Source organism: Tenrec ecaudatus, chromosome 9 (assembly GCF_050624435.1).
Source record: "Tenrec ecaudatus isolate mTenEca1 chromosome 9, mTenEca1.hap1, whole genome shotgun sequence".
NCBI lineage: Eukaryota > Metazoa > Chordata > Mammalia > Afrosoricida > Tenrecidae > Tenrec > Tenrec ecaudatus.
The window spans coordinates 43321782-43344900 of record NC_134538.1 but is presented as its reverse complement, the minus strand read 5'-3'; positions in this window follow the sequence as shown (position 1 = coordinate 43344900).

The following is a 23119-nucleotide window of genomic DNA, read 5'->3' as shown; positions in this document are numbered from 1 at the left end:
TCTGGGTACATTAGGGAAACAAATCCACAGAAACTCGTATGTATAAGAGAGAGTTGTATGTAAAGGGTGAGTGCACATCAAGAAAACATGCCCGCTTTTGCTTATGCACCCGCTTTGTCTTCAGTGATCATGTCGGGGCAGGCTGGTGTGCTTCTTCCATGTGGGCTTTGTTGATTCTTAGGTAGATGGCCCCTTGTTTATCTTCCAGCCTTAAAGACCCCAGATGCTATATCTTTTGATAGCCGGGCACCATGGTGTTTAACTACTACACTCCCAGGGTTCATTAGCATGTGACTTATCTCCTGCCATTCACACTAGATGCTCCAAATAGCAGGAAACCAGGTTTCTCCTTTGTGGCCACAGCAGGTACTGACAGAACCAAGAACAGAGACACGCTTAGTTATATATCTTGACTATCATTTGCATATTATATGCCAGACAATCTGCAAGCCTTCGCTCCCCTGACCTCTCACAACCTCGGTAAAATGAAGCTAATAAGAGTAGTGATCTCACAAGCTTAGTAGGAGATTAAACAACTCACGTAAGGCTACACAACCCATCAACCAGGAGGCGAGATGAGGCAGTGTGCGGCTGCTGAACCCACACCCTTCACAACACCTCCATTAAAATGACTGAGGGCTATGGGGAATCAGACAGAAGCAGGTGCACACCCCAGATTTAGTCAATTAAACTGCCTATTGTGCCTGACCCTTCTATCTCCAATCTTAGAAATGGGGTTCACAACAACAAAACACTATAGAAGAAATGTCCAGCAGGTGCCAGGCACACAATTAAAAAACAAAAAATAAATCACTTAAGTTGACATTCTAACTCCTGGAAACCCCTCACATGCGTGCAGAGAAGGATTGAGCCCATATGGTGTTTCCAGTCTCCCCGCCCTTCCCACCTCAAATGAGCAGTTGATATGGTAATGCCTGGATTGTTCCAAGCCCAAGACTGTGGAGAACTGAAGGAAAACCCAGCATTGTGAACCTTTGAGCACAGCCCTGCTGGGAAACCGCCCTGCAGCCACTTACTGTTGATGACTGGAGGAGGGACAGGGGTTGGGAGAAGAACGGGGACTGAATGTGACACATAAGCAGGGATGGCCTACATTCCATAAAGGAAAAAACGCAAGGTCTGCTTTTCTGGTGCCGGAAAGTTAGAACCCTTTCAGTGCAGTTGAAAAGGGGGTGGGTGGGTGGGCGATGAGTCAAAAGGATGAGCTCCATCTGCAATTGTGTCACCAACTGCTTTCCCCTGCTAGCCACACGATATTTGTGGCTGGCCTGCCCGGCTTTTATTATCAAGCCCAGAGAGGGCAAGAGACTAGCTCTAAGTCACACTGCAAGTTGGCAGCAGAGTCAGGCCTAGAACTCGGGATGCTTAGAAAGCTTCGCACAGACCTGAGAAAGTACCAAGGGAAGACCTGTTTGCTAACTGGGCAGCCCTCACTGCATACCAGCGCTGCTCCAGTGCCCCAGTCAGGGCACTGCTCCCTGTGTCTGTGTGTCTTCAGTGATGCACACAGGTGACGGATTGGCTTTTAATAGCATGCTTGGAAGGTTGAGTCCACCCAGCGGCACCTCGAAAGAAAGGCCTGCCAATCTACTTCAGACCAAGCAGCCTTTCAAGATCGTGGGGAGCACAGTTCTGCTCGGACACACAAGGGGGCTAGGAGTTGAAGTTGATTCCATGATGTAGTTGATTCCACGGTTACTGGTTGTAGCTATACCTAGAGTCACATCCACATTCATGTTTATATCTCTTCACTCCATGGGGTGCTCATGGCTGCAACTCTTCTGAAACAGACCACCAGGATTATTTTTAAGGGGCCTCAGGATAGGTTTGAACTGCCAACCTTTTGGTTTGTAGCTGAGTGCTAAACAAGCTGTGATATGCAGGGTGCTAAGCTCAGAAACTCAGTCGGTGCTTGATGATCTCAGGTGGAATTATAGAGAGGGTCAGTGATGACCCATTGACTGCTGGGTAATTGTTGATGTAGTCTCTCTGTGCAGACATGTAAAGTACCTGAAAACTTAAAATCCAGCTCATCGAGTGCATTATCCTGCCTTGCTCCAGCCCAGCAGCGTGCTCTGCAGGGGACAGTTGGCCATGCCTGGAGACATTCTGCAGAAGGGAGTCCCACTGCCATCTAGTGGCTTGAGACCAGGGATGCTCGCTTAGCATCCCGGTGCAGAGAACAAGACGGCCCCACAGCAATGATGTTGCCCAAAATGTCAGCAGTGCTGCCACTGGGAAAATGGTCTAGTCCAAGCCCTGACCTTCGTAGAGGAAGAAAGCCGATCCAGAGCAGCTAAGTGACGTGCTGTGGGTTGCACAGTCTGATTCCAAGCGCAGTACTCCACCCAAAGCTGTTACCACGTCCAAAATTAAACAGCAATACCTGCCCAAAGGCCTCTTCGTTTGAGGACCAAGTAAGACATTAATGAGAAAGCCCTTTGACAAAAGTGGCATGCTGCACAAACATGAGCTTTTATTACCCAGGATCTTTTAATATCTGTAAATGGATATTGTACCAGGTCAGTTAATTTTCTAACTGCTCTATCTGAGCTTTCAGATGGCAGCACCTCTGTCCAACCCAGTAAAGGTCTCCTGTGCAGGCTGAGCCACCCTGGAAAGCCTCATGCCTGGCTTCTCCACCCCTCAGCTAATCTCCAAGTGATTAATAAGGACTCTCACTATGCTGTGCCTCCCAGCTGACAGATGCTAGGCTATCAATGCATTCATATCACCTCCTTGATGCCTGAGAAGTAATATAGTTTAATGTGTAAGAGAAGCCACGAATATCTCCTTCTCACAACTGTGCAGCAAACGAGATCTCCCAATCTGATTTTCAGCCCTCCGGTCTTTCCAAGTGAAGTGGATGGTCCATTTCATGTTGTCTCACGTCTCTGCACATTGCATGCCAACATTGCGATACAGGGTGCGGCTGTGGGTCTTAGTAGACAAAGCCCCCACCCGGACTCCTGCCCCCAAAGCTCCTTGGTCACCCTGCACAGCGCAGGTCCAGGCCGGGCTCCACACTGCAAGGCGATCAACCCTGACCCTCCAGTGTGGCCGTCCTCACACCCTGCTCCCACATCCACCTAGAAGGACTGGAGATGAGAGATTTCAGGAGCTCCCTGCCTCATCTGCCTCCATCCTGAATGACAGAGCAGCTGTAACTGATGAGGCAGGATGCAGCCTCGTTCCCAGTCCCCACCCTCTCTGGGAGAGCAGGGCTGTGTGGCACCTCATCCAAGGCCTTTCCCCTGTGATCTCATTACTGAGGAGCTGCTCTTCTACCGCCCACCTCCATCACCTCATCTAAATACGGGGGAGATGACTATGTCTTATTTGCTGCTCCTTCCCTGACTCCATCCCAGGAGCTCCCTGAACAGATCATCAGTCACTTCTCATTACACCTGCAGCAGCCTTCAGATACTGCTGAAAAGAGACAGGCGAACCTCCCCTGCTGCTGCCAGGCTCCAGTGCACATGTGCACACACATTGTACAGGCACACTCACATGTACACACGTGTGCACAAACTTTGTTCAGAGGTGGGGATTCTACCCATTTTGCCTCTAATATTGCAATCAGAGAGTGGTAGAACAATGAAAGATGCAGGTGGATGAAGGAAGATCTATTTATTCCCTTACTTGTAACATAAACCATTCAGGGCTCTTTTTTTTTTTCGTACAAAAACACCACCACCACCATCAACAATGATCAAGTAGCTGTCATGTATGCAGTGCTGCTCTATTCAAGGCGGTGCTGAGTATGTGAGGAGGGTTCTCTCTAAAACACAGCTCTGAGGAAATCTGTCTCCTTCGCCCTTTTACACACGCAGGGAGAGGAGCCTGCAGGAGGCTCCGTGAGTTGGGTGAAACCACACGATGAGTGAGGAGACCGAGTGTGAAGCCAGGGGAGTGAGAGCCCAGAGTTCACCACTTCACCACCATGCTGGTGTGCACAATTATCGAAAGGGGGCTACCAACAGCAGGACAGGAAAAAAAACAACTAAAGCATGTAACTTGTGGTTTTAGCTCTGGCTTACTTCCAAAAGGAATATTTTTGTTGTTCTAGAGAGCTTTATACCTCTATAAAAACAAAAGGCTACTGCTGTCAAGCACCTTCAGACTCAAGACAGAGGAGAGCAGTCCCAGTGGACTTCCAAAGTTGTAAATCTGCACAGAAACAGAATACCTCCTGTGGAGTGGCTGGATGGTTCAAGCCAGCAACCTGGCAGTTAACAAGTACTTCCCTTGTACCTGTAATACCTGTATAAAGGGTATTAAATATGAACTACTCCTGGTGTGTGATTTTTTAATTGAATTAATGGGCCTGGAACTTTTTTTAATAGCTAAGAATGGTGAAATCAGACTCCTTTAGATGTTATGATAAGAATACACACTGCACAGGGCTTGGACCCAACCCATTTCAATTCAAAGGAAGACAGATTTATTTTCTTCTTCTTCCCAGAAGGTTCCTTAGCAGAACGTGTGTTAAACAAAATTGTTCAGATATGGAAAAGAGCAACCTCTTCTTGGGAAGGTTCTGGCAGAAAGGGGCTTCGGTTAGATATCCAGCTCAACCCAGCCCCAGAGGCCTCATCATGTTTTATTTTGTTTTGTCCTTGACACTGATTGTCTTGGGAACTTTGGCCCCCGAGCAATGGCCAAGAAGTCAGGTCTTCTTGATGTAAATCCACTAATATCCCCTACTATGATTTTCAGTGCCAATGGTAAGTCCCACCCAGTGGCTGCCACATGCCCCTGAGCAGACACGTCAGAGCAGATGAGAGCATGAGACAGCATTTAAGAGAATAGTAGGCTGATCCTTGACGTAGCTGTTTGGCCTCTCCTCAGAAATCATTAGTGACACTGACTGGCTGCAGTCATGGGTTTCATTAAGAACAAGTCTATCTTTACCAAAGAAAACCGCAAGGTAAGAGGACTTTCAGCTCCAGCTACATATGGCCCCAAACTTACGTACCTATTGTCCTGTTTTCAGAAGAAAAAAAAATTTGCTCAGTGCCTCCCTGGCAAATAAAAACTTTGGTACTACAACCCACAATCCCAGATAAAGTGTAGGTATCTGCTTTGGCAGCTCCCCTGGATCAAGCTGCTCCAGTAGCTCTTCACAACAACCCTGTGAAGAGATGATCAGTCAGGATAGCCTAGTCTGTTCTGCAGAAAGAAGCTATCCCTGAAACCTCAGTGGCTTAAAATCTAGAAGTTTATTTCTTGTTCATGCAAATTCTGATGCTGGAAGGGCAGTTCCACAGGGTGTTTGTCCCGCACACAGTCACTCAGTGATTCGGGCTGCTTCACATATATGGTGCCACCAGATCAAAAGGTGGATTCCAGGTCATCACAGCAGAGGAAGAGAGAAGTGGGGGTTGTAGATCAGTCTGTGCATGCTTTGACACTTTAGTTGACATAGGTCGCTGGATACTGCTGCTTATATAAAGGTTATCAGTTCAAACCCACCTAGCTGTACCACGAAAGGAAGGGGTCATCTGCTTTCATAAAGGGTACAGTATAGACAACCTCATGCAACAATTGTACTCTGTACCACAAGGGGCGAGCATGAGTCAGAACTGACTTGAAGGCAACAGGCTTTTTGTTTGTTTGTTTGTTTGGTTGGTTGGTTGATTGGTTGGTTGGTTCATTGGTTGGTTTGGTTTGGTTTGCTGGTGGGAGGTGGTTCTACCTACAGCGTATTAATCTGAACTAGTCACTTTAGTTTTTTTGTTTGTTTGTTTTTTGAGAGATGTGGAAAAGCTCATTGGCTTTAATGGAGAGTTAACTCTGTCACAGACGGCCTCCTCAAAATCCCCCCCCCCCTTCAGAAACTAGCAGAGATTTTCAATGAAGGAGCCCTGCTGGCACCCGCTGCACATCTCCCTGCAAGGTCAGTCCTTTGGAGCCACTGGGGGGAAGAAAAATGAGACTTTCTATTCCTGTAAAGAACTCCAGCCTCAGAAACCCTCAGGGGGCAATTCTACCCTGTCCTCTCGGGTCGCTGTGAGTCAGACTTGAATTTATGGCTATGAGTTGAGTTTTAATTCCATTCACTTACTGCTATTGACAGGTTTCTAGATTAGGACTTGTCATCCCAAATGCCAACACTAAATGAAAATGAGCTGTCCAGGCCACACTAAAGGGGTTGGAAATAAAGCAGGCACACTAATTAGACACCTATGGCAAAATTCAGAACTGAGCATGCCCTGACCCAAGTCATCTAGGCCCAGGTAGAAGGCACACAGAATATGACATCACACACATGCGCCTAAATCAGCCAGTAAGATCGACCAATGCCCTCCAGTGGTGCTGGGAGATGATCCAAGCAGGCCTGGGCTCTTTGTCGCCCTCCCTTGTTCACGTGCTCTGCAAGTGGAGGGTGAGGCCCTTGGGGGTTCCTGCCGGGGCTCCTCAGCTGGTTCTGCACTCCTGCTCAGGTATTCCTCCCATGGAACCACCATATTCAGCTGCAAACTTTCCCCACCCCTGCCATGCAGCCTAGCGTGCTTGTGGGAGAGAGCAGGTACTTTTTGAGACTGTGATACCTGAAACTTTCCTTCATAAAATTCACTTGGATTTACAAAAGTGCTTCTGCCATGTGAATTCTTTCAGTGTTGCTAAGCAAGAACTGAGGGCAACCACCCCAGAAACCTAAAACTATCAAGTCGATTCTGACATATCAATCGAGGGGATCCTCAAACTATGGCCACGGGCCACATGGCCCTCCGAGGACATTTAGCCGGCGCGCCGGGTGTTTTGCCCCGTTTTGTTTTTTACTTCAAAATAAGGTATGTGCAGTGCACATAGGAATTTGTGCGTACTTTTATTTTTAAACTATAATCCGGCCCTCTAACAGGTCTGAGGGACAATGAAATGGCCTCCTGTTTAAAAAGTCTGAGGACCCCTGAAAGGACTGTTAGGCAGCTTAGCCTAGGGAATTGGGAAGTCCATTTACGCATGCCCAGGAGAGCCAGCAAAGGACAAAGCTGGATTTTCCCGCCAGTGGGCGCAGATGGGCGTTACACCTGGAGCAGCCCACCTGGGCCAGGTGACTGCAATTCAGCCAATGGGATCAACCTCAGGTCGTTCACCACGCCTCCCCCGGGAATCCTTGAAAAGGCAGGGACCGGAAGGGAGAGGGGCTGGTCTGGTCGTCTTCGTGGGAGGAGAGAGATCCTTGCGTGACCCGGAGCAGTCTCTGCCAGGCCGCATGGTCAAAGGAATCCTATGGGTGCCGCGTAAAACCTGAAGTTTCTTTTAATTCTCATTAAATTCAATTGGATCAAACCAGCCTGGCTTCGGCGTGAAATCTTTCTCGTGTGGAGCCAAGGACTGAGGTTGGAATCTAGCCAGGAGAGAGACACCTTACAGGACAACGTAGAACTGTGCCTGTAGGCTCCCAAGGTCATAAGTCTTTACAGGAGCTGAGAACCTCACCTTTCTCTGTGCGCCACCAGCGATTCCAACTGGCTGGGCTCATGGTCACACACATTCCACCAGGCTCCTTGAGCCTTAACTTGATAATTTAATGAAACGACACTTCTCCCAGTCACATCGTATCATTGTCTATAATCTTGCTATTCTAATATCAAATTTAAAATAAGGAATATATTTAAGCAATCAGATCATTAAATCTCTTTGAACGCTTACTTAAAAAACGAAAAAACTCTGTCCAATTATTTTCAGCACAGAAAAGATTCCAGTGTTTACAGCTTAGTATTTAATTGCTTTTTCTTGTTTTCTTTTGCATTGGTGAATCATTTTGAGCTTATAATAATTTCAAAAATAAATATTTTTCAGAGCCTCCAGCCATTCAATGTGCAATGATCATTTAAAAGATTTCTTGGTTAGAGGGTTCTCAAAAGAATAAAAAGCTTGTCCGCATGCCTGGTCATTTCTGTATTCAAAAGATGAAATTGCTCATTAAATGCTATGAGTCAATTTCTTCCTTCAGCCAAACTGCCCATTTTAGCAAAGATTCCATCACTGAATTAAGCAAATGGTTCTACATTTCAAAGTCAACAACGATACTCTTTTCCCTTTAACATGAGCATCTTAAATAGCTCCAAAAGTAGTCAAGCTCTTTATTTTGCCTTTTCCTGAGAAAGCTGTTTTGTTGTTTGTTTTATTTATTCATTTAGACTTTCATTTTAAGATTTGTGTATTTTAAGTTCTGCTAGTCAGGACATTTTAAATGGAGCCAGATATTTTTTTTGCACCTTGTCTTTTAAAATATAACGAGGCTGATCAGTACATTCCATAATGAAATATAAAGTCTTCCTGTTTCTGTTTGTTTGTAATTTCCCTAAGGATAACTGTTAATGTAGTAAAACCAACCCCCCCCCCCCTAATGAACTACATTTGGTCTACCGAGGGTTGTGGCCAACCTTTTGATAGAAAAGCCCAGTGACCCCCTTCTGCATCTCCTTTCCCAACCAAACCCCGGTGGCTGGAAGCTGGAAGGAAGAAAGAGGCTGGGCTGCTAGGGCAGGGTGAAGAAGGTATGACCTTGCAGATTATTTCAAATTCTACCCTGAAGGCAGAAAGTTTTCCAAACGCGATAGCTAGAGATTCACTTCCTTAGAAAAAGATTAAAATGTATTTGTCCCTTAGAAAAACCAAAGGAAAAAGTTGTTATTAATTTAGGCAATTAAAGAACTTTGAAAGCTGTGTCTAGTACAAAAAAAAAATCTGTCCCTAGAGCCCATCGGCCTAGGAAAACGGAATTTTTATATCACGTAAAATAAAGAAAGGTTATTTCTTAGACTTGCTCAACAGAAGACTGTCATTTAAAAACGGTTATTGTAATGAGAAGCTGGGTTTTCTTGAGTCAGTTTGAAATGAAATTAGAGGTGCATGTTCTGCCCATGGCGGCATATCCGGAGGAGTCTGTGTTCCCGTGACTCTTGCTCTGTCTCGTGCCTTCTGGGAAACTCACAGCTTGGTGCCCACATCTAGTCTCTTGGACTTTCTTGCCAGCTTTGGAAAGGTGTTGAGTCTGTTGGATCTGCTGCACAGAGACAGCATGCATGTGGACCCTTCCCAGATTCCTCATAGAGCAGCCCCCCAGTGTAAAGCTGTGGGTGAGGTTTGATGACCTTTGCGCCTTCTATAAACCCTATATTCTTTGACAGACCCAAGCGCTCCCCCGAGGCATTACCGGAGAAGCAGCTACCCCATAGTTTCCAGATGGTGGGTATCAGCCTGTGTGCTCATTGGGATCGCCAGAGAGCTTTCCAAGAGATATCTTTGTCCCATCTCCATGGAGTCTGATTTTATTGGCCTGGAATGCAGCCCAGGTGCTTGGATTTTTTTCTCTCTCTCTTAAGTTTTTATTGTGAATTGGGTGAAGGTTTACCAAGATCATCAGTTTTCTATTCAACAGTTCATACACATTGTGTTTTATGCCACTTAATGCAATCTCCACAATATAATATCACTTGTTCCACTTCCTACTTGTGCCTTCCATTTCCATTCCTCCTCCCTTCCTACCCTTCTGAACTTGGGCCTTGGATTAATCCTGCCCTTTTGAGATCAAATGGTTTGCTGTTTTAAGGTTTGTGTACCTCACTTGTGTTATTGCTCCCATTGTAGACCGATCTATTCTTTGGCTGAATATTGAACCACAGGTATGGGTTCATTTTCAGACTTAGTGAATAAGGACCATCATTTCAGAGGTTCTGTTAGTCCCTATCCAGCCAATAAACCTGGTCTCTTTTGTGACTGTGAATTTTGCTTCACTATCTAGGACCTTTTGATGTGATCTCTTTCAAAGAAGTTGGAATTGATAGTTGGAGATCATCTAGTTATTCTGTGCTCAGAGTCATGAAGTCTACTGTTCATGTGGCCCATTCACCGCTCTTCTTTCCTCCAGGGTGAGAGTGACAATACTTGCCCACTAATGGCCACTTGTGAGCTTCTAAGATCCAGCTGCTACTCACCAGCGTGGATGTCGAACATTGTCTTTACCGTCTAGATTATGACAATTGACCTTGGTGTCCCTTACAACTATAATCCCCAGCCCCCAAGCCCAGTAAAGCACTCCCTCCAGTTGTTTGGTTATGCTTAAGGAGTTTTTATGTCTTTATCCTCTGTGTGCTCCGGAATATTCAATTCCCTGCATGATCAGAATGCTCAGTCAGGGCTCAGAATCTTGGTGGTAAGGCTCCTGGTGAGATCCTGGTACATCAGACACAAAGTAGAGGGTGTGAGGCTAGAGGATGAGCAGAAGGGATCATACTGGGTCTAACAAGGAAAGAAAAGGAAATGAAGGGTATAAGTAATTAAAACCAAGAGCATAAATAGATACAAATACACAGATGTCCCTTGCAACATCATTCCCAATCTTGCAAATGTGTAAACAGTCTAAATACCCATCAGTAGATGAATGGATAAGTAAAACATGTTGCCTACGGTATATACAATGGACTGCTACTCAGCCATAAAGAGAAATGAAGTCCTGACACAGGCTACAAGAGGAATGAATCTCATAAACATTATGCTGAGTGAAATAAATCAGCTTAAAAAGGGACAGATTTTGTTTAATTCCACTTACATGAAATATCTAGACTAGGAAAATGAATAGAGACAAACATCTATCAATTGCTTCCAGGGATAGGTAGGAAGGTAAATATGGTTGTTACATAATTTCATGTCAATTGGATAAATAAGTGGGGTGGAGTCTTCCTTACACCTATATGAGTGTCCTTGGATTTATTTCTCTAGTCAACCCAGCCTAACCCAGTAGGGCCTGGAGGGGAAGTGCCAGCCCTGAGACGATACTGAGCTTCCATAAGGGTGATGGCATAATTTTGGAATGGGTAAGGATGATATTTGAACAACTTGCAGAATGCCACTTAATTATAATCTTGTAGAGTGTGGAAGTGTCAAGTGTTTTGATTCATGTATATTTACTACAATTTTTAAAGAGTGTATGCAAAAGAGCAATATGGCAAGTCTGCGTTACCATTTGCTGCTGCTCAGCTAAAAGCGATTCGGGCCTAGGTAGTCCAATGGGAACCGCAGAGGCTCAGGAGGAAAGCTGGTACCATCTGGAAACTAAGGCTTGTCTGACCAAATGCAGAGTCTCCCTTCAAGTAACTGACAGGTCAGAGGCAGCTCATCTCTGCTGCAGAAGCAACGATTTGTCTTAATTCCTAGACCACTGCCACAACCATGCCTTGTTGCCCTCGGTGCCCTCCTTCCCCACCACAATAAGTCACTAGAATGTTGTGCTTCATTGAAAAACAAACAAACACCTTCTGTCTCCATCCTGGCACTGTTTCCACTTATTTAACATCATAACATATGTCACCTGTTTCCGTAAACAATCTAACATGGACATGGCATGATGGGACTGATGATTTAGGCAAATGAGAAAGAGCCTGCCCTGCGAACACACACGACGGCATTTGATTTGCTGTCAGTAGATGCTATCGTGTTTCTGCTCCTCTTTCCTGGAAAATAAATACAGAAAAGAAAGAGGACATGGAAAGGGCTGCAAGATGTTTAGCTCTGGTCCTTCTAGAAAGTCTAGAAAAAGTATGTGAACCCTGCCTGCCTTTAGATGCCCCACTCATCTGGCAAACAAGGATTGCGCATTGACATCTGGATCTGGGGGGAGGATATGACAATTGCCCCCACCAGCAAAGAGCTTCTAGATTTACGGGAGAGCACAGGCCAGGGAGCAGCTCATAAAAAGAACAAGATTAATCACATAGGGCATAGGAGGGTGTGCTCCAGCACCACTTCGTCCAGCTGCAGACACATGAAGGAAAAGCTTCCTTTGCTTTGAGTCAAGTTTATGATTCCCACTGCATCCTTACCAACACCTTCACAAAGATCTAGGTTCTTGGGTTGTTTCAGTCCAGGGCTGACATCTCCTTGGTAAAGCCACACTTTATGGACAGGGCATGGTCCAAGAATTCCACTTATATGTTCTGAAAGGGGCCACGCTAAAACCCCTGGCTCAGACTTTCAGGACTGGGCACAACACAGCAAGCCCACCATGGGGACAGCGGGATTTGGTAACACTCTCATCTCCATCACAACCTGGAACTGGCAAACCTATTTTCTTCCACTCACCATCTTTCAATCAATAGTTACTCAGCTATTAATTGCTCCCAGCCTCAACATCAGAAAAGTGTTCAGACATTACCAAATTGTCCATCTAATGGTAGAGGTCTGTACAGAGATATGAGAGCAAGAGGCTCAAAGATGATCAGTGGGTAATGAGAGAAGGATTTGCCTTTGAAAGAAAGCCCCTGAGCTTTAGTCACATTGGCAGACTTTCCCTGGAGCAAGCAAATAAAGCTGCTCCTGGCTCAGCTCCATTCCTGATCTGATCTTGCCATGGGACTATCCAACCCCAACCCCACGTACTGGAAACCACAAGTGGAAGGAGGTGGGTCTTGGGGATACCATTGAAAAGAATGGGAATTACAGAACACTTCATTGTACTGATATGGAGCTTACACATAGACCAAGAGATAGGACAAGGTGAGACTGTGAACGGGACAAGGTGATACTGCATGGTTTAAAATCAGAAAAGGTGTGCATCAGGGCTGTATCCTTTCACTGTTCTTATTCCATCCGTATGCTGAGTAATTAATACAAGAAGCTGGTCTATGTGAAAAAGAACATGGCATCAGGATTAGAGGAAGGCGTATTTAATAACTTGTGATATTCAGATGACACCACCTCGCTTGCTAAAAGCAAGGATGACTTGAATTCATTTCTGATGACAACCAAAGATTGCAGCCTTCAGTGTAAAGAACACCAATATGCTCGCAACTCCATTTCAAGAATAGCACAATCCACAGAAAATAGGGAACATCATGACAGATGGAGAAAGATTACAGTTGTCAAGGCGTCCATTTGTCTCACATCCACAATGATGTTCATGCACATGTTATACAAAATATTGCATTGGGTAACTCTGTTGCGTATGACCTCGTCAAAGTGTCGAGGGCCAAGAACAGCACCTTGAAGACTAAAGTGGACCTGACTCAAGCCATGGCATTTCAATCACCTCGTGTACATGTGAAAGTTGGTTAATGAGTCAGGGAGATTGAGGAAGAATTTATGTAGTTGAACTCCGGCGTTGATAAAGAATCTTGAAAAGTACTGTGGACTGCCAGCAAAACAAATAAATCTCTCTTGGAAGACATGCATTTAGCATGCTGCTTAGAGGCCAAGAATGGAAACACTTCATCGCACCTACTTTGGGCATGTTATCAGGTGAGCGCACTCCTTGGACAAGGACATCGAGCTTGTTAAAGTGGAGGGGCTTGAAAAAGAGGAAGACTCTTACGGAGATGGATGAACAAAGTGGCTGCTTCAATGGGCTAAACCCAACCCAATTCTGAGGACGGCACCGTACTAGGCAGTGTTTGGCTCTGTTGCGCATAGGTTCACTAGGCGTCAGAACTTAATAACATGCACTTGTTGGACTAGCAGGGATCAGCAAATGCAGCCCAAAGACGTATGCAGCACTTTGAGCATGTACAGGTGGCTCTGAAGTAAAATGAAAATTTCTAAAGGATGTTATTCAGATAACGAGGATTTCATTTGTCTAGAAAAAAATATATTTATGGCTCCAGAATTCTTTTTAAATGCTTGTTAGGGACAGGATTAGCTCTTCCATCTCAAAGGCTTGCCAACCCCTGGTCTTGCCTAATGCTTCTCCCCTGCTCCAGGTCCTTAGTCATTCATTCCCACCGAAATATTCACTACTTGGTTCTTGTAGACCCCAAATTCCTCTACAGTCCCGAGACCCATACTCAGTAAATGTTTAAGGGTGCTTTTCCATTCTCTCGGGGGGAAGAAAAGATTGAACATAAAAATTGTCACTGTTCATGTTATTCTCAAATAAGTTCTCCATTTCTCAGAAACATGCAACGTTATGATGCAAAGTCTCTCACCATAAACGGTACAGGTCTCGGCTGTGTGTTCCACTAAAAGAGGAGAAAGCTGGAAAACAATTGGGCTCAGACTCGGGCAGATGGACAAAATCAGGGACAGTGAACACTGATCACAAGAAGACAGACTGTAGCCTAAAAACTTTGGAACAGAGTGCTCAGGCACAGAATGAATCGACATGGAAGGTGGTGATCTCCTTGGCCCAGGGGACATGCAAACAGCTAATAGATCATAAATGGGTGAAAAAACTATAAAAGGAATTGAAAGAAGACGAAGAACTTTGCTCCAGTGTCAATTACGTGTCAGGCACTCCGTTTGAACTTTGTATCTGTTACTTCATTTAATACCCACCATAGTGCTGAGGAAGATCTTGTCATTTGCACTGTGCCCACGAAGCAACTATAGCTGGAAGAAGGGGGACAACATTAAAATGCTATAACTGGTGAGTGGGCCTGATGCAAAAGCTCATCCTTTTTCTATTGGAACATGCTGCCTCCTTAGCAGGGACCAGGGACAATGTACAAGATTCATTTGTTCATATATACAAATATCTGGGAGTTTCCACAGACTGGAGTGGACCTGGGGACACAGGGAAGAGTGCCCGTGACACCAGGATCCTGGAAGGCAGTTCCAGCAGCTGCTGAGCTCACCACAAGAAGGACTTGCCAGGCCAACACTCCTTCTCCTTCTGTGTATGTTTAGATCATGATTAGAGCTGTATGAGCCCCCAGCAAAATGAAATTTCTTTTTAAAACCCAAACCATTTTATCAGGAACTAATCTAGATATCATACCATTCTATAGTTCAATAATATCAAGCAGTACTGTACAATTACTACCACAATCTATTTTAAAACATTTTCTCCCTTCTTGAACTCCTTGATATCAGTTCCCCTTTATCCCTACCCACCACCTCCCCTACTGCACCTCCCAGGGACCCTGATTCTAGTTGTCTCTGTAGGTTCATCAATCCTGGGTTTCATATACTGAAAAACATAGAAAAACAAAAAACGAGTCAAAGTTACCCACAATGTCAAAAGACAACAGAGATAAACCCCAATATGAAAAAATAGAGAGAAAATATTAAACATCAGATCAAGTCCAAAGTGTATCAGAGGGAAAATCAAGAGGAAAGGTTCTAACCATTAAAGTCAGATTTATCATTTTAATCTACTATATATAGTCTTTTTGTCTCCTAGTCTCTCTGTCTGATAACCAAGTGATTCCCAGGCCTCAGTTATGGTTCGAGAAATTACTGGATGAGGTTTATTTCCTGTGTAGATCCTGAAAATGTATTTTGGGATTCCACTGTCGTCCATAACCTCCGCACATCAGAATCTCACAATTTAAGCTCTGATACTATTCCCTCCTTCAGATTTGGATTTATAATCCTTGAATCATGGATGTTGCTGTGCTTCTTCCATGTGCCCTTAGTTGACATCTCACTTAAATGGCTGCTTGTTTACAAACAAGCCTTTAAGATCTCGTGCATTATTTTATCTGATAGCTGCCATCATCTAATTTTTTCACCACACTTGGCTATAGCACTCATCAGGAGGGTTTCCATCATGAGGGTGAGTATCAAGTACTAATGCTCCTTTTGACCAGCCTACTGACAAAAGCATACAAAAAATATGCCCCCTCCCCAATAAAAAAACAAACCCACTGCCATCAAGTCAATTATGACTCACAGCACTCCTGGGTGGTTGGTAGAACTTCTCCAGAACGTTTCTGAAACCATAAATCTATATAGGAGCAAATAACTTCATCATCCTCTCCTGGAGCATTGATCTTGTGATTACAGCCACATATTTAACCCACTGTACAGCCAAGGTTCCTTGTGTCTAAACAGGGTTACCCAAGGGTGAATGTTCCATTCTTTTTCCAATTCATTCACCTAGAAGCAGTATTTCCCAAAGCAAGTCCCCAGAACACAGAGCCATAGTCTGCTGCTTAGACTAAGATGATGGGTCCAGGTGGTGAGCTTGCCTGCAGGTTGCTCTTGCCACTGGAAGGTATCAGTAAATGCTGGTCCCTAGCAGAACTTCTTAAACATTTTCCATTCTCCACCCCTTCTTGCCTGAGCAAATTATATTCAATCTCAGGTATATAGGTATGTAAAACAGGTAGACAAATCAAATGCTTGTAGTAGTTGTTGTGTGCCATGAAATTGGTTCCAACCCATAGTGACCCCAAGCACAACAGAGGGAAACATTGCCCAGTCCTGCATCATCCTCACAAGTGTCCCTGTGCTTGAGCCCATTGTTGCAACTATTCTGTCAATCCATCTCCTTGAGGGACTTCTTCACTGACCTGCTGCTTGATCAAACATGATGGCCTCCTCCAGGATCTGGTTTCTCCTGACAACATGGCCAAAGTATGTAGAAGGAAGTCTCCCAATCTTGCCTCTCAGGAGCACTCTGACCTTACTTCTTCCAACACAGGTCTGTTTGTCAATTTAGTAGTCCATAGTACTTTCCATAGTCTTCTTCAGCATCCAAATTCAGATGCATTGGTTCTCCTGTTTTCTTTCCAACTTTCATATGTATATGAGGCGATTGAAAATACCATGGCTTGGGTCACCTACACCTTAGTCTTCACAGTAACATCCTTGCTTTTCAGTACTCTAAATAAGTCTTGTGCGGTAGATTTACCTAATGCAAGTCTTCTTTTGATCTTTTTTTTTTTTTATTGCTGCTTCCATGAACATTGATTGTGGATCCAAGCAAGACAAACTCCTTGACAACTTCAACCTTTTCTCCATTTAGCATGATGTTACCTATTGATCCATTTGTAAGGATTTTGGTTGTTTTTACATTGAGCTATAATCCATAATGAAGACTGTCATCCTTGGTCTACATCAGCAAGTACTTCAAGGAATCCTCCCTTTTCTTGCACAGTGTTTGGAGCAAAATATTGAATGATGAGGAAGCATCCAAAGAAGCTGGAAAGAATACACAGATTCACTGTTCCAAAAAGAACTCGTCAACACTCAGTGAAATGCCTTGGCATAGTCAACGAAACCCAAGTAGACATCTTTTGGGTATTATCTGCTTTGAGCCAAGGTATGATATCAGCAGTGATATCCCTTGTTCCATGTCCTTTTATGAATCCAGACTGAATCTCTGGTAGTTCCCTGTTAATGTACTACTGTAACTATTGTTGATTGATCTTCAGCAACATTTTACTGCCATGTGGTATCAGTGATATTGTTTTATAATTTGAGCATTCTACTGGGTCTCCTTTCTTTGAAATGGGCACAGATATGGATCTCTTCCATTCAGTTAGCCAAGTATCTTCCAAATTTTCTGGCATAGATGAATCCTCATTCAAGTTTTTAATCAACTTAATGAAATATTTGGATTGGTATTCCATCAATTCCTGGAGCCTGTTTTTGGCTAATACTTTCAGTGCAGCTTGAACTTCTTCCTTTAGCACCATGGGGTCTTACTGGTATGCTACCTCCTGAAAATGATAGAAGGTTGACTAGTTCTTTGGGGTACAATGTCTCTGGTGCATTTTTCCATCCTCTTTTAACACCTACATTCATTCCACATCATTCAATATTTTATCCATAGAATCTTTCAACATTGCAATTTGAGGCTTAAATTTTTTTCTTGAGGTCTTTCAGTTTAAGATATGCTAAGACTGTTCTTCCCTTTTGGTTTTCTAATCCTAGGTCTTGTACATTTTAATATACTATTTATCTTTGTCTTCCCAAGTTACCCTTTGAAATTTTTTGTTCAGTTCCTTGGCTTCATTCTTTCTTCCATTTGCCTCAGCTATTCTATGATTAAAAACAAGTTTCAGAGTCTTCTGACATCCACTCTGATCTTTGCTTTAATGCTTGCCTTTTTAATGACCCTTTGCTTTCTTCATGAATGACCATCTTGATGTCCTCCCACAGTTCATCAGGTCTTATGTCATTATTGTTCAATGCAGTAAATCTGTTCTTGAGATGTTCTCAAAATTCAGGCGGGATAGACTAAATGTTGTATGTTGGATCCATGGTTTTGTTTTAATTTTCTTCAGCTTTATCCTGAACCTACATATGAGCAATTGATGGTATGTTCCAAACTCAGCCCCTAGCCTGATTTTAGCTGCTGATATTGAACTTCTCCATCATCTCTTCTCACAGATGTAGTTAATTTGATTTCTATGTACTCCATCTGTAGAAGTACATGTGTGTAGTCGCCTTTTGCATTGTTGAATACAGGTATTTGCTATGAGCAAGTTGTTGGTTTTGCAAAATTCTATTATGTGATTTCCAGTTATGTTTCTATCCCCAAGTCCATCTTTTCCAACTAATGTAATGTTCCTTCTGTTTTGTTTCTATATTTTGCATTCCAATCACCAATAATTACTAATGCATCTTGATTGTATGTTTGATCAGTTTCTGACGGAAATCATTGGTAGAATTCTTCAGTTTCTTCATCACTTACTTTTGTGGTTGGTGCATAAATTTGAATAATAGTTGTATTGATTGGATTTTCTTGAATGTGGATAGATAAAATTCTATCACAGATACTTCATGATGGATTTTGCATGTCCTTTTTTTTAAACATTTTATTAGGGGCTCATACAACTCTTATCACAATCCACACATATACATACATCAATTGTATAAAGCACATCCGTACATTCTTTGCCCTAAACACTCTCAAAGCATTTGCTCTCCACTTAAGCCCTCTGCATCAGGTCCTCTTTTTTCCCCCCTCCCTCCCCATTCCCCTCTCCCTCATGAGCCCTTGATAATCTACAGATTGTTATTTTGTCATATCTTGCCCTATCCGGAGTCTCCCTTCCCCCACTTCTCTGCCGTCCATCTCCCAGGGAGGAGGTCACATGTGGATCCTTGTAATCAGTTCCCCCTTTCCAACCCACTCACCCTCCACTCTCCCAGCCTCGCCCCGCACACCCCTGCTCCTGAAGGTATCGTCCACCCTGGATTCTCTGTGCCTCCAGCTCCCATATTGCATGTCCTTTTTGACAATGAATGTCACACCATTCCTCTTGATTGGATTATTCCCGACATAGTAAACCACACACTTTTCTGATTTAAAATGATGAATACCCACCCATCCACATCAGCTAACTACTGCCTAGCATATCGACCATTATGCCTTCCATTCAATTTTTGACCACCTCCAATTTCCCTAAACTTCACACATTTCAAGTTCTGATCATTAGCAAATGTTTACACCTGTTTCTCCTTGCCCTGAGTCGTGCCTTTTCAGAAATGAAGATCCTGAAAACTCCACTCACACAGCCTTTACTCAACCGAGGTCGCCCTGGAAAATGACTCTGAGAAAGCAGCTCTTCCTCAGTGACCTTTCTAATGCCTCTGACCTGCGGGACACATTCCCCAACAATCTCCCATAATGCTCTGCTTCCATTCACTACGCCTTCACTCTCTGACAATGTTTCTAAGCTGTGTACTAGATTTTCAGTGGCTCCTTCCTCTGACATGGGGAAATGAGTCCTTCTTTGTTGTTTGTTCTTGGTCTGGAAGTTCTGCTGAAACCTGTTCACTTTGGGTGACCCTGCAGGTCTTTGAAATATCAGTCACATAGCTTTCAGCATCACAGCAATACACTTAATTAATAATAAGTCCGAAATAAATGTATTCTAAAACATTCTTTGGTATACATATTATTTTACTATTTATCAAAGACTAAATTTTTCATAGTAATGAGATGTATGTGCTTGTTTATTTTTACATATAGAATTTAATCTTGGTGGATTATTTGATATTGCAGGGCACAGAGCATCTCTAACACTTTTCAGTTTAGCAATATTTTTATTTTATTATCATCAATGCTGAGAACAACATATAAATATGTAGTACAAAATTGCAGAAGTATGTTTAGGGCTATTTCAAAAATTGTTAGAAATTCTGTTATAGTCACAAGCCAGAATTTATTTAACAATTCTTTTAGGGAACTCCAGTTTTAAACCCGTGTCTCTTAATAATTTGGCAAATTCTTCATGAACTTTTAATGACCGATGATTGGCATTGTTTTATTATTTCAACTGAGTATGGTTAATGAACCCAATTTATTTTTTTAGAATCAAAATTTGAAGTCAAGTATTCTGAAACTGTATCTCCAGGGACTTCTAATGATCAATTTAACTCTTACAATTAAATATTTGGGAAGGTTATTTTCAATTTTAAAATAATCTGTAGCTGTAAACATTTCTGAAGGACTATTTTCCACCTTATTCTTCTAAATGCTAACTCTTTTAGTCAAATTTTCAATTTTTATCCTTTAACATAAACATGCTATACTTTTTTCTTCAAAGAAACATGTCATTGAGTTTTTCAAAAATAATTAACAGATAATATAGTTTGGAAAGTCATAATTCATTATAAAAATTAACAAATTCTTATTTATGCTCCATCAAAAATATAATTAGCTTCTCTAATCTGTTTAACCTTTGCCCTCTTGAGAGCCACCTTACTTCTACATGCAGTAAGAAGACTCGTAATTGGAGTCCATGGCTTTGCATAAGTTTAAAAACAAACAACTGTTAAGGATACTTAATGAAGTTAATAATCTTGATAGTAGCTTGAAGTACAACATCTAAGTCTGGTGATTAATTTTTATTTCAAATGCCTCCTGTTGGATTATGTGGTGAGTAAAAGTATGTTCATTGCCATGACCTTTAACTGTTGCTACAAGTCCAACATTCTCACGCATCGTGCTTCAGCACTGTACAGACTCCCATGCAAGTTTTCCAATGTAAACCCTTTATTTGTGGAAAATTCCTCGACTTTAAGATATATTTATATATATTCTTTTCTTGTGTGCCCTTTCAAAGGGCAGCCAGACAGTAATTCTTCGTGTATGCTTTCTTCAGAGACATATCTTACATAAAGTAATAGCTGTGCTATATTAGTTGTTTCATCTCACTGAATTGCAAATTTTGGCTTCCCTTAAACCTGATAAGAAGCTGACGCAATTGGTCATCACTAATTTCAGAAATCCTTTTGGAAATAGTATCATTCAATAAAGGAATTTCATTAATTTCTTCCCATACATTTTCCCATGAACTATTTCTGACATTTTAATTGCAGCAGGTAACACAATATTTTCTTCTATCATATAGGTTTTTTAAAATAGAAATTAAATAAGAAGTTCCATTATGAAAGTAAATAGTTTCCATTAACATTAACAAAATTTTGACACATTATTTTTCTTTAATTTTTAAGGCATTTTAAATATTCCTTTGGTTTATTGTAGTGTGCTGCATAATTGCTATTAAAAGGTAATTTTCATTTTGCTGGTTTCATGCTCTCCACAGCTAAAATTTCACTACAAATTAAACAAAGAGGCTTCTCCACACCATCACTATCATTAGAAGTAAATTCATATTGCAAAAAGGCTGCTACCTGTTTCCTTTCTCTTCTTAATTTGGGTGCACTCGACCCACTAGTGAAGACTTAGCTGCCGTATCATCAGTATTTTTCCATCTTCTGTCTAAATTTAGCCACTTACCCATAATAAAAATATTTTATCTTAAGATATAGCTAAATATTGCTAATGCTTTCTACCAACAGAAATGCACTTGCTTACTCCAAAATGTGCATAGTCCCCTTCCCCTGTCTTGACTTGACTTTCCCCTCAGCATCACTTATCTTTCTGGTAGGAGTGTCTGTTCATTTCGGGTGACCTTAGCATAATTTTGTTTGTCAGCAATTAAAGGTCATCTCCCACTCGCCCAATCTTGCACATCTGACCCCAGCTGAAGTGAGGCCTCCTCTGTCAAAGTGATTTTTGAGAAATGCATACAAAGAGGATGCTGCATTCCAACACGATGCAATCCAGGGATACACTCTACTCATATGATATGTATATGCTGAGGAGTGACAGTAGAAAAATATTAAAAGTCTGTCTGTCTGTTATTAAACTATTATGTCTCTGCAAGAAACCTTGCAATACACAACACAAAACTGTCTCGACTCTGAGTCGAGGTGCCTGTAGCAGCGCTTGGTGGCATTGCCTGGCGCGAGGGCACAACACGTGCAAAGTGAACGTGCTGTGTGCTCAGAACCAGGGCTGCAGTGTAGCCCGCAATACAACATGGATTAGCACTGCCTAAAACAGCTCAGACCCATTACGTGTTTGATTTTGGATTAAGTTTGGGTCATGGTGCATTCAGAAACTTTATATTGTTGCCAAATTTTCGTGACCCACGGGTTGAGATGTTTTCGACTACCTTGGGCCAGCCCCTGTGAAGGCTCAAGCTCATTTCCAACCCGGATCCTGAGAGGGTTCACTGCTCTCTTTATAACAATTGCTTCCCAGGACAGATGATCCCTTCAGGACCGGGACTGAGAGTGGCGATACTGGGAGGCAGGTGTGGAAAGGGGGAGCCGATAACAAGGATCTACATATAACCTCCTCCCTGGGGGACAGACACCAGAAAAGTGGGTGAAGGGAGACATTGGACAGTGTAAGACATGACAAAATAATAATAATTTATAAATTATCAAGGGTTTATGAGAGAGGGGAGAGCGGTGAGGGAAGGGGGGAAATGAGGAACTGATACCAAGGGTTTAAGTAGAGAGCAAATATTTTGAGAATGATGAGGGCAACAAATGTACAAATGTGCTTGACACAATTGAGGTATGTGTGGACTGTGATAAGAGTTGTATGAGCCCCCAATAAAATGATTTTTAATTGCTTTCAAATTTATTTGACTGTGGCATTTTATATTCAGCCCTACGCAAATCACGCCACTAAAGCCAATGTATAATGAAACAATACTTATCATTATTGTGTGGGGCAACTGCAAATAGTTTCTGTCCTGTTTTCTTTTTACCATGGCTCAAGACCTTCTAAATCAATTCATGACACCATGGTTTGAAAAAACTGATCTAGAAACCATCTTGATTTCTAGGTAAGCTGACCCCACTCTAAATCAGAGGGTCAAAGAAAAGGTCACAGAACTAAGAATCGAGAGACTGAGACTCCAGCCCCAGCATCCCTGCTTCCTGGCAGCAAGACCTCAATCCAGGGGCTTCTCCTCCCTGAAACCCTGATCACTTCCATCCATGCTGGTACAACCTGGAATCAGACAGGAAGTAGATAAGGTTCTCAAGGAGAATTGAAGGGACATAAGCATTAGTCGCTGGGTCAAACCCACCTGCCACTCCTCAGGAGAAA